We start from the raw sequence: 13,802 nt of genomic DNA on the forward strand, positions 1-13,802 counted from the left end.
AACTGCGTCTTCTTCACCTCCTGAGGCCTCTGTGCACTATTTGCAAAATTCCTTCATCCACAGCCTGGCCCAGGTCCCCAGCACTCCATCCTGTGATGCTCAACTCGCTGAGTTTTTCTCCGGCGGCGTGGGACCTTCCTTTGTTGTCTAAAGTGCTGAGAGCCCCCTCTTCCTCCTCACCGAAAGTTGAGGCCCCCAGGTTACACTTGGGTCCAGCCAGCCCTATTTTGATGCAAAATGCATATTTGTCGTAACCAAGGCTTGTTGGAAACTTCCAACATGAAATCATGTCTGCATCCTTCTTCACGTCATGGGACATCCTTTGCATCACACAGGAACCCGCTGGCATCTTCCTAGGGTGCATTCCTGCAATCTTTGTCCAACTGGGGACTCTTCTTTTGCACCCTCTTCTGGTTTGGCAGGGGCTCCTGCCCTTCCTGAAACTTCTTTCGACTTCTGGACTTGGTTCCCTTCTTTTGCAGGTCTTCAGGTCCCGGAATCCAGCAGTTGTTGTTTGCAGACTTGGTTGGTTGCTGCAATATCCCAATCACAAGGTGTAGGGTTTTGTAAGGAAACCAGCAGTTCTTTACTCCTGCTTTTCTGGGCTCTGGGGAGGGGTAATTTACTTACCTTTACTGTATTCTTACTCTTCCAGTGATTCTGCACACACTACTCTTGTCATGGGAGAATTCGTGAGTCGCATTCCACTTTCTGAGTATATGGTTTGTGTTGCCCCTAGACCTAATTTCTCCCATTGCATTCTACAGTATTTCCTATTGTTTCCACTATCCTATGTCTAATTATTTACCTTATTTTGGTGTCTAGTGTATATATTGTGTATAATACTTACCTCCAGAAGGAGCATTGCCTCTGAGCTATTTTTCGTACTGTGTCACCCAAATAAACTACCTTTATGTTTGGTGACACTGAGTATTTTCTCTACTTTGGTATAAGTACTGTGTAACTATAAGTGGTATTGCATGCGCTTTGCATGTCTCCTAGTTCAGCCTAAGATGCTCTGCTATAGCTACCTCTATCAGCCTATGCTGCTAAACACTACTACTCCACTAATAAGGGATAACTGGACCTGGTATAAGGTGTAAGTACCCAAGGTACCCACTACAAACCAGGCCAGCCTCCTATACTGTGTTAATATCAAAATATATGGTAATGTAGTTATCCAGGGAGGCTCGGTGGCATTGGTCATCTTCAGTGTCTGCCTGGGGTCACCATTTGGGGATGTGAGGAGGCCTATGATCCCAACATAAGTGCAATTGTTTTGGGCTATGGTCCGAGTGCATTCTGCCTAGATAATCACATATATGGTGTGAGGTAATATGTCTGTTGTTTTGATGAGGAAGTCTATACATATGTGCAGGCTGTGTATATGTGAGTAAAATGAGTAGATTCTAGAATATCTATTGTGTAGATGCTAGAAACAAGTGCCACTGTTGTAGCCAGTCTGCCAGGGCTTGAGCATTGGCAGGAGTATAGCAGAGGGGAAGCAATGATCTATCTAGACTCACATAGAGGACTCTGTTGAAGTCGTCCTCTATCACCTATGGAAGCCCACTTCAGCATGATGTAACTCCTGATAAGCCATGTAGGAAGAGTGCTCAGTCACTCACTCACTATTGAGTACATGGATAGTTGTGAGCTGAAACTGCTGGCCTTCAACAAATATTTATTATCTGTGGGGTCCACAATAATAGCGTTATCTGCAAACAGTACCCCTACATGTATCCAGATTATTGCCCCCCGAGCATATGTGGAATAGTTAGTGAGGTAGACTTGTACTCTCTACCTTTTTTGTATCCATAGGGCCTCTGGCTGTGTGAGGTGGGATTCTTAGAAGAAAGTTTGTTTCTCTGTGTCACAGGTACGAATAGACTGTATATTTGTTGGGAGGTGCATGCCATGGACATTCCAAGTCATTATGTTAGTATTGGAAAACATATCTATTGCTGGGAAGGAGATGAGGAATGGGAGGAAAAAGGATTCTGGCTCCCACCCCTACAGGGAGGGTGTGAGTTACTGCAAGGGGAAGAGTATTAGGTACAGGCACAATCATAATGAAAAAACATAACCTAGCAACTGAGAAAACATTATACAAAAAGGGAGAAGAGATGTAATGGCATCCTGCCCAAACATACGAACTGTGCAATCCATTGTGTGGCCGCTGACTGATGGGACAAGTGACATGGTGTGTAATGCACAAGTGCAGTGATACCTTAGGATGTAGGAGGCAGTTTAACCCTAGTTATCGTCTGCTACCCCTGTATGTATCTGCTGTGTGAGGTGTGCTCATCAGAGCCGGAGGTATTACAAAGTCTCAAAAAACAAATGGTGAATTTACAAATTGCCCTGACTCATCAAAGCAATGACCTCTGGGTTATGTGATGTATGTACAATAGTACATAGGAAGGAGAGCCTCAATCCAGAGAATTGATTGCTTCAGTCCGTGCTTTGAGGGGCTAGATCCCCTGTATGCTGGAGAAGAAAGATATAAAGAGAAAAGGGGGAATATGGTTTAGTGCAACAACATTGCAGGATTTACAGATTATGTATATAGAGGAGGAACAGTAAAATAATCATAGAACATCATCCACACTTTGTGGAGTTACAATAGGTGGCATGCCAGGACCCATAGGAAGGAAAATGACTCCTCATTGCTGGTAGATTTGGCGCCTTCCTCCTCAGTGGCCAAAGCAGATTGGAATTATGAAATGCTCCAGCCTCCAGCAGTGCACTCTTTTGTTCCGGTATCAATTGTTCCAAGTCAGGAGAGCAGGAAAACTGGGGGGAGTACTCTGGTTGGTCCTCCCTGAATCATCATTTGACGTTTCCCAGGGGCTGTACATGTTTGGACTGTCTTGTGTGGAGGGGGATTCAGTGCCTCTTTGTTGCTCCTCCCATTCCCATCCATCTTTGAGGCCAGTGAAAAAATGGGACCGCCCATCCCCTGAACTCCAAGGTGGGCAGGAAACAGGAATGAATAATTTAGGTTTAATTCTTGCAGTTTCGATTTGACAGCTAGAAATATGTGTCTTTGTCATTGAACAGTGAGTGCATAGTCTGCAAAGATCATCACTGTTGCTTTTATCTATCACCATGGTGTCTTGCTTCCCTGCTTCTTGTAGTATGTGCTCTCAATTTCTGTAGCGGACGAGGTGGACTTCTAGTGGCCTGGGGGACCACTGAGGGGAGGCCAGTGTACCACGACTCAGTGGGCTTGTTCTATTGAGAAAAATAGCCATGACAGTGGAGGCAGGATTAAAGCTGCAGAGCCATGCTTCTACATAGGACATTGCATCTTGCCCCTCAGCTCCAGGACACTGACTATTCTAACGTTGTTTCTGCGGGAGCGCCCTTCAGCATCTTCTGCTATGTCTGCAAGTGTGAGGATCTCACTTTGTAGTACTTCTATCTGTGTCTGCACCTCCTGCATCTGCTGCTAAAGCACTGACATCACCTTCTCAGTTGTGTGAACATTGTCATTAGGTTTGTGATGATCATCTCTTAACAGGGTAAGGTCTGTTGCTACAGTATCAATTTTGTTTTTGTGGGATACCCAAGAAATTTTAATTGCTACAAGGACCATATATAGGCCCTCATTATGATCTCGTCGGTAAAGACTGCAGAGATCGGCGCTGGTGGTCAACAGAAGACCGCCAGCGTAACGGCCCCCGCCGGACGTATAATGTTTTCCCTGCTGGGCCTTAACATGGACAGTGGCTCCAAATGGAGCCACTACGATGTTGGTGTGTGGCGGGTGCAGCAGCACCCATCACACAGATCACTACCCACGGGGCACTGCACGGGGGCCCCTGGAGCAACACTCCTGCCAGCCTTTCCCTGGCAGGGGGAACCTGCCAGGGAAAGGCTGGGGTAAATAGAGTACATTATCCGGAGGGCAGCTCTGCTTGCAGTGCTGCCCTGTCGGATAATGTAATCCGCCATCGTCCGGCTGCCTGTCGGCGACAGGCTGACAGTGGCGGAGGACCGCCTGTGGCTGTCTTTCCTTGTTATTTATATGGCGGTTGAGACCGCCATGCCAGTGGCGGTAATTTCCGCCGGCGTGGCGGTCTCGACTGCCATGTACATAATGAGGGCCTTAATGTCTCTTGTAGGCAGTGCCAGTGTCCCTGACTGACATCAATGTCTGCTGGGAATTGAAGCAAAGTTACCCCATCTCTACGGTCCAGCCAGTAGCATTGGTAGCGGGGGATGGATAGTTAAAAGGGGGACCAAAGGAGTGGAGAGGGACCACTCCTATTAGCAGACACAAACACTTGGAGGTAGTTGGGGCTCAATTTCAGCTTCCAAAAGACAATCAGTACTGTGTGTCCATAGGTGCTGTTTTTCACAGCAGCGGGAGGCCTCTGTGTAGGATGACAGACCTGCTTGTGGAGGTTCAATATCTGAAACTCACCCCAAAGCACAAGCAGTCTGGGACCACCAAGGGTTTAATTGCTGGCAGTACACAGCAATGATAGGGGTCCCCAAGGGTTATATGGGTATGCACAGCTGTGGTTCAGGCCACTGGGCTGTCAGTGGATGGAATGTTTCAGGTGCAGCCCCCGCGTGGGTCTAGGAGCCTGATCAGCGCCCACATGAATGACCAGGGCAGTGTTCTGGGGCTCCACCACCAGTGAACCAGGGGCAATGGGTCATGCTCTGTATTCCCTGGCCACCAATCATCAGGAACTGAGGTCATGGTGCCACATGGCCTGCACGGGGTCCCCTAGCAAAAACAGCAAGAGAAACAAATGAGTTCTCCATTGCTTCTTGTCTCCAGTCACCATTTGCCCCACCGTAAGGTTTTTAGCCCACCAGCATGTAGTGTCTCACCTCTGCTGTGCAGGAAGCATCATCTTTTGGGGGAACCTGCAGGAACTCCTCCACAGCCCTGGTGTTCTGCAGAGACCCATAGAGGCAGCCTCTAATTTCCCCCGGGAGAAAGACCAGAGAAGAGGGGAGGTGGTCCGACCACTCGACTCACCTCTTGATGGTGATCTTCCTTGCCCTGGGTCATGGCTCTCTGGCTGAAGGTGAGGGCAGGCGACAGTGCAGGGACGGCCGCAGTGTCCAGCCTCAGGCAGTGCATCTCACAATCTCCCATTGGCACAACTTACTGGTCAGCAGAAGGGGGGCTACCAGGTCAGTGGGGGTTGCAGAAGGATTGTGGTGTCTCCCGCAGGGATTACATCACCCACCGCAGGGAGCCCCAACAGGCTCCCAGCCACCCAAGTCACAAAGCGTGCTCTGACACTGGTCACCACATGTGTCATTAAGCCCTGCCACCATGTGGTGGCCTGATAGGGTCATGAGGCGGACTTCCCAGTTGCTCACATGTCTCGATTTCAGCACATTTAGATGCCTACACTCATGCAGGGCTGTCTCTGTGATAGAAGAAAGATGGATGGCAGCTGTGGATGGGAGATAAGTGCGGGATGATGGGATCTGGCAGTGAAGCTTCTTTAGCGGGCAGAGCACCATATTCCCCACCTTGGCCACATCCCCAATTTTAAACTCTTCATGTACAAACATATTAAATACATATTGATATAAAACTACTGCAAATATTTACACCAAATCAAGCAAAGGCACTACTAAGAGTAAAGTTCTATTTCATGACTGGCTTGGCACAATCTCATTAGCAAGTTATTTTTTTCTGTATTGAGGAGCAAAGAATGCTAGTGTGGTTAAAACTATTAAATCATAGATCTACAATTTCAAGCATTGTCATTGTCTGGCCGCAGTTTTAAATAATTGTGACTGCAATCTTAGGACTCAGGACTTGGTCCTGATCCTTCAAAGTAAAAACTAAATTTATAAGGGCGAGCATAGGTGTACCCTGATCAAATGTGCCATGTGGGTCAAGTTCTTTTTTCTTTTTTTGGGTACTGTGGATCCATGCATGGCTCTGGGCACAATAACTCCATGCAGTGGATCAGTAGCACAACCTAACAAAACAGGGGGAGTTGCATACTTGCAGAGGGTTGAGTGCCCACAGGGAATTGGCTGCAGGGCTTGGCTTGAGGCTTGGGCCTGCAGTCAACCCCATGCTGAGCGCAACCAAAGGCTGTTCATAGCAGGGGGTTGGCCATCTGCTGAGGGTTGGGCACCCACTGGGCCCGTCCACAAGCCAAGACCTCTGGCCAACCCCATGCTCTGCACAGAGATGGACATCTTACTTTAAATTAAAAATAATAGAAATTAACCAACAAAACCAAACATTAAAATTATGTTATATTTAGAAACTGGAACAATATTACCCTTTACAATGAATGCCCTTAGAAATTCACTAAAAAAAGGTTGAAGAAAGACTATAGTTGGATGAAAATATCAGTTAAAACGTAATTTTTCAAACTAATTAAACTCACTGTGATCATGCCTTCACCATGCGCTGCTTGCACCCACACATATTACATCACTCATGACATGCTGAAGGACTGCATTAATAACATTCTTAATGACACCTAAAATCACATCATTATTAACTCTGTGTATGGGGAGAGCGCACGTAATAGTTACTTGAGATAACTAACTATCACTGTTGATATACATATGTACCAAAACCAAAGGTTACATGTATGATATAGTTAGGATCTGAATTTACTTGCACAAAACCATAGAAATTCAGCAGTTATAGCTGGAGTTATATCAAGACACTGTGACTCGCGCCCTAAGGTAACTATGACTCGTGCTTCCGCAATGCAGTTTTCTCTTCAATAATTTGACTGCTAATGTTTCATTGATATTTTTTATGATGTTATAAAAGTTGTCATGAATGCTGTAATATCTAGGTTTTTAGCAGTGTATCCTCAGGGTGCAAATTATAGTTACCTCAGTGCTCAAGTTATAGTGTTTGAAAACTCTAGCTATAACTGCTGAATTTCTATGGTTTTGTGTGGGTAAATTTCGAACCTAACTGTAACCTCCCTGTAACCTCTGGCTTTTTTTAAGTGAATTTCTATGTTTTGTTTTGTAAAATAATATTAATTACTATAAGTTATTTCAAACACCGCAGTGCACAGCCTTTGGCTGTTTGTGGCCTCAGGGCCTTGACTCTGGCCAGGCCTTGCGGCCAAGCCCCTCAACCCCATGCAACTCAGGGCCTTCAGCCATTCACAGCAGGGGTTGGCCAATGGACCTGGCATGTGGTATGCCCCTGAAGCCAACCCCCTATAACCATCCAAACCCATAAAACACACACTATTAGGCCATGCACGTGGGGCTGTCCGCAGGGCCTGGCACTGCGGCCAATCCCCCTATAACCACCCAACCCTGCGCCATACACGGCCTTCAGCTGCCACACCTAGACTGGAACCCTAAACCTCCCAGATGAGGGCCTGAGACCTTAACCTCTAAGCCCAAGGTGACTCTTTGCTTTCCAGTTTTCAGACATGGATATGACATTCCACCCAAAGATTTTGATGTCAAAAAGATGTAAATGTTCCATCACTAGAAATGTTTGACAATCAAACCTCTAGTATATAAACAGACACACTTCCATGCGATACTTGGATTTCAATGTTCAATCTACTGAGTGACAGTCCAAGAGCTTTACCAGAAGGCCAACAGTGCCTCTGCTCTACTGAGCATCCAAACACAACTATAAAATTCAAACCAAACATCTTGCTTGTGTGCCATTTTGAAGTCATTCTAGGGAGAGGCTATTCTAATTTCAATGGTCTCTCCATAGAATGACTTCAAAGTAGCAGACAAGCATGATGCTATCTTCTATAAGAGGACTGCAGGGGAGCCTGAAGATCCCCACTGTCCTAACCAGCTCCCAACTCCTGCATGAGCCGGCATCGCTCCCGTAAGGAGGGAGCTGCTTTACATAACCCTGACAAATGTAAATCTTGGTAGATTATTTTGTCGTCTGTCACTATGATGATGCGCTCCATATTTTGAGAGGGCTCCCTGAAGATATTTTCATATTTCACAGTTCCCTGTGAAATATGGGTTTTATGCCACTTTATTTGGTGCAATATCAGTGCTTAACATTTAAAACACACACAAACACAAAGCAATATGTTTCCTTGTCAGTTTCTATTTTTAAATATACAAAACAAATCATAATTGCTATATCAGTAGCTTTATTGAATAACACTGTATAGGAAATAAAAATATGAAATTTACCAATGCATTTTAAATATCTTCAGTCTGCTTGTGTTGGTAAGATTGTGTGTAAGTATCTGTTTTAGGACATCTTTATTTCTTGCTCCTCATACCTTCTTTTCATACATATTTCTCATCCATCATCCCTACTTCTCATCCCTGGTCTCATCCGTCATTCCTATTTCTCATACATTATCCCTACTTCTCATTCCTGCCTCTTATCCATCACCCGTACTTTTTATTCCTACTTCTCATTCCTGCTACTCATATATCATATTTACGTCCCATCCCGGTTTCTCCTCCCTACTTCTCATCCACTGTCCTTTCTTCTCATCCCTACCTCACATCTGTTGTTCTTACTTATCATTCATCACTCCTACTTCTCACCTATCATTCCTAATTCTCATTCATCATCCCTCTTTCTTATCCATGATCCTTTCTTCTCATCCCTACTTCGCATCCATAATCCTTACTTCTCAACTATCATCCCTACTTCCCATCCATTATTTCTGGTTCTTATTCATCACCCCTACTTCTCATCTATACTTCTCTTCCATCATTCCTACTTCCCATCCATGACCCTTACTTCTCATCCCTTCTTCTTATCCATCATACCTACTTCTCCCTATTGCCTCTGGATCAAAAGCTTGATCCACTTGTGAGAGCATGCCAGGAACCCCTGAGGAAGTCCAGGGAATGCCCGCCCAAACACTTGGCTCCCAAATGGCCATGCAACCAAGGATGGATAAAGATGCTTTTGGACACCTTAAACAGGCTTTTCTCTCCTGCAACCTACAATTTGCTGATGCAGACCCTGCCCCTTCACCCTTAGAGGATACTGATCCCGTTGATGATGATTTTCACGGTGCTTCTGAGCTCCAGACCATGGTGTCTGTCAGTTGCAAAAGCCTCCCACTTAAGGCAAGCTTGTACCTCAGCCAGACAACTTGGTAGTGGATATGCTGGACAACTTAATGCATCCTAGATCATCCATGTGGTCCCCAAGCCACAAAGTGGCCACCTATGTGGTGGGACACCTCGCAAACCCCCTGAAAAATATGTCAGGGCCCACCTATGGTGGAGTGCCCACACCCATCATTTGATGGGAACGTAGCTTTGACCCCAGAAATTGATGCCTGCAAGGCCACTTTTTTGACCAAATTCATGTGAGATCCCAAGAAAGCCATTGCCCGCTCCTGGTGGTCGTCCCAGGACAAGACATCATGACATCATAGGACCCCTGACCAAGATTTTGACCATGGCAGAAGATTTAAAACCATCAGGGTCCCTGATATCTCCAGAGGTCCTGTCCAGCTGGGTGCAGCTTGCAGCTATTTTTCCAGGAAACGCTAACTGTGCCTTATCCGAGGAATAGCACCGCTCACTCTTTAATAAAGTTAACTCCAAGCTGGGTGACATAGCAGCTTCAGAGGTGGGACCCACTGCTCAGGGTGGTCTGTTTGGTGAGCCGTTCATTAAAGAACTATGCTGGTCTGACAATACCTTTAACTGGATAAGGCACATACATCTCTAAAAATATCTTCAAAACAAAGGTTTGTGAGGGACCTCACGTTGAGGGGGCTGTTGGCTGGCTGCTCCCTTACTGCTACTCCCCAGAAAGTCTAAGGCTTCAGCCAGGATCAGTACTAGGACAGAGCTAAATGTGGAAATTTCTACCCTTCCCGACATTTGCAGCATAATTTTGGTGCCAGAGGAGCTGGACACAACTTCCAAAGACCTTCCTAAGCTGAGGAATCTCCCTTCTTCCCAACTAAGAGTGGGAGGGGATTTAGCTCTGTTTCTATATTATTGGAGGACCTTGCCATCCGAAGGATGGGTATTGCAGATTGTTCAGGGGTTTCATATAAAATTCACGGGGTGTCGAGTGCAAGATGCCTGACCTCAATCTTGTAGTTTTCCCATGAAGGTTCATTGCTCATCGACCAGGAAATCAGGGACCTGTTGTCAAAAAGGGCAATTGTTCCTATAGTCTTATGTCCAAACAGGTTCTTGAGCAGCATATCCATGGTGAAAAAATGGGACGAAGGCCATCAACTGGTCATAAAACTCTGGGAGTTCAATAAGTGGCTAATCTATCAGAATTTCAAGATGGAGGGCATCCATCTGTTGCACTGTCTACTCCTTGCAGAGGAATGGTCAGGGATACTAGACCTCAGGGACGTGTACCTGTCAGCCCCAATTTTTCCCTCTCATTGTCAATTTCTGCAATTTGTTTGGGACCAACAAGTTCTCAAATTCTACACTCTGTCATTCCATCTCTTCTCAGCACCTTGGTGCTTTACCAAAGTACTGAGACCAGTGGTGGAACTGCTCTGTAGCTAGGGCCTGCTGCTGATTCTCTATTTGGACAATATTCTTGATGCGTGAGTACCCCCAGACATTGGCAACACAGCACCAGGCAGCTTTGGACTTGCTGGAGATGCTAGGCTTTGTGATCAATGAAACGTCTTTGCTGGTTGCAGTGCATTGGATGACATTTTTGGGATTCGTCATAGAATTCAAAGCCTCTACCCTGAGTTTACATCTATGAAAATAGCGAAGATCCGCCACAAACTAAGGAGAACTCTCTCTTGTCAACATACATCTCTTCGGCAATTGGCCAGCTTGGTGGGCCTTCTGGCATTGTCAATTCAGGTGATCTTTCCAGGCCCATTTGATCACAAGGCCCTTCAATGGCTATGGCTAAAGGAGTCCCAGAACTAGGGTCAGGGAACGCTCAGTTCCTCCTGAATTTGTTTTAACACTTCTGAAAGATTCACAAGTGTTGGTGTACCATGTACTGTAGTGTAGCGTGCAGCAAACACTGCACCCCAAGTGGTGCAGTTGTCCACTTAAGGATCCATCCCAAATGAGAAGCACATTGTGAAAATGTTCTATTCATCTTGGGAGCCCTTATGGGGTAATACTGCTTGAAAGGCGCTGATATTTGGTGCTTACAAAAAATTAATCTCTTCTCGCTTGGTGAGTAGTTTACCTATCACTGAATGCACAGTAGCAGAATTAATGCCCGCTGTGGCCACGTGTGGCTGCATTGGAGCAGCCCTTGCTGGGGCAGTATTCAAAATCTTCATTACAAATTGTATTAATCATCTATATATCTCTACTAAATTAGTGTGTAGGTGGTGTGCGTCTGCTACCGCCTTTGCACCAATATTGGGATGTGGTGTATAGGTAGCCAATTCTGGCCATGTAGGTCCATCATTACATAAAGAACCTAGGGACATATTTATACTGTGCGCCGTTTGTGCGTAATTTGTTTCACTCATAAACAACGCAAACTTAACTCCAGATATATATTTTGATGCTCGACCCATCTAGCTTCAAAATATTGGAGTTATCATCATTATTTGGATGCATGAACCTACCTTGTGTCAATGAGTTGCAAGGTAGGCGTTCCCATACAAATAATTGCTCTAAACCTGTAGCACCATATTTATCCCCCTGCACAAAAATGGCACAGGAGTCAAAGGCGGGCCTAAATAATGGCGCTAAGCCTGCTTACCGCAATTATTTAATGCCTGGGTTATACCAGGCTTTAAGGTACCTCTGGACCCATTTCCATGGCCAAACACCATGGAATAGGCCCACAGGTGCCCGCCTCAAATCTCAGAAACACCCCCACCCACACATGAGGGACACCAGAGGAAGGGGGACCCCGTCTTGGGCAAGTATAGGTAAGTATTAATGTAATTTTTTGGCTGTGCCACTGGGGGCCCCTTACATGGCCCTCCTGGGATGGCCTTGGGTCCAGTGTCCATGCCCAGGGGACACATTCCCCTGGACATGGCCACTGGGCTGGTTAGCATGACTCCTGTCTTTACTAAGACATGAATACATTTTGGGTGCTTCTGCGTCAAGTAATGACGCTAGGCTGGTTAAAGCCATATATATTGGTGTTGACTAGCCTAGCACCCTAATGCCATTTCCCCGTTCTGCCACCCCCCCTGGTTAGCGTCTTTCTTTTTGATGCTTTCCAATCCTTACCCCCGGCTTGCGTCATTCCATAAATATGGCGCCCCGCTTGCGCTCAGAAATGGTGCAAGCCGGCGGTAAACTTTTTGATACAAAACTGCATTTGCACAGTTTTGCGTCAAAAAGTATAAATATGGGCCCTAGTCTAACATTTGGTGTAACATAGGGTAGGGAGCCATCAAGCAAATTTTGGTGTTCTTGATGAGATAGTGTTATTTTTAAGTACGCATATGGTCTGTTTTGTATGGGTGCATTTGCTGGAGCGTGGTGGTTAAAATGTATGTGTATTCCCATCTGCTGCTGGACAGGTTTTCCAAGAGTAAAACATTTCTATTCTGTATGCGTTGTGAACCTCAATGGCAGATGTAACCATTCCTCCTGCATCTGTGAAGCCATTATTTACTAAGTGTGTTATGAGAGGGAGTCTTATGTTTTCTGCAATTACAATCCTGTTTTGGTTCACAATTTTTTAAATTGGAATTGAATTGTTCATAGAGAGAAAAAACAACTGTGGAATCCTTTTAAGAGTTCAAGCTTGAACAACCTACAGTGTCAAATAGGTACTACTTATCTAGGTGTGGAGGATATTTACAAATACCACAGATGTCTCCATCAAAGGTAGCTAGGGTGCCTTTACACAAAATGAGGCAGAGATACTTGAGAAATATGTAAAATAAGTGCCTAAACATTTCTATTCTGTATGCGTTGTGAACCTCAATGGCAGATGTAACCATTCCTCCTGCATCTGTGAAGCCATTATTTACTAAGTGTGTTATGAGAGGGAGTCTTATGTTTTCTGCAATTACAATCCTGTTTTGGTTCACAATTTTTTAAATTGGAATTGAATTGTTCATAGAGAGAAAAAACAACTGTGGAATCCTTTTAAGAGTTCAAGCTTGAACAACCTACAGTGTCAAATAGGTACTACTTATCTAGGTGTGGAGGATATTTACAAATACCACAGATGTCTCCATCAAAGGTAGCTAGGGTGCCTTTACACAAAATGAGGCAGAGATACTTGAGAAATATGTAAAATAAGTGCCTAAACAATGTTGGTGGTGCCATGTTGTAGACTCCCGATGTAGTAACAAGACTGATGGATTTTGGGCAGCAGCACCACCGAGTATGGGGAAATGAGTCTGATCGCATACCGTGTGACAGCTGTCAGCCTAACCCTTCTGGCTAGCTAGCAACAACTCATCAATACATAAGGTAAGAGAGATTTATGGCAGCCTATGGCATGACACTCAAACGCCTCAGGGAAGTCATGGTGGAACAGATCGTACCCCTTTCTCTCAGTTATATATGTCTCATACATGCAAAGACAAAAAGAAGCAGGACCTTGGTTCAAAATAATCTTGGTTCGGTATATATTTTATTGAAGCAACTTGTAAAAAGGCATGAATCGTGATTATGAGAATAATGAAGCACAGCGTTATCACAGCAGTGAACAGAAAAATGGAGCATAAGAAGAGTCCCACGATATTGTCACAATAATGTCCCTAATATTCCTACCTGCTCTACTAAATTTCTACAAGAGAGCAAATAACAGTGGTGGCCCTAATTTGCCCTTCAGTTCCAGAGAAGGAAGCCCAATCCCCATACCTGTGTTCAGAAATGAATAAGAGATATGTTAGTCTGCTGGGAATCCTCCAACGTAGACGAAGAGGAACCAAAGG

Source organism: Pleurodeles waltl, chromosome 1_2, assembly GCF_031143425.1.
Source record: "Pleurodeles waltl isolate 20211129_DDA chromosome 1_2, aPleWal1.hap1.20221129, whole genome shotgun sequence".
NCBI lineage: Eukaryota > Metazoa > Chordata > Amphibia > Caudata > Salamandridae > Pleurodeles > Pleurodeles waltl.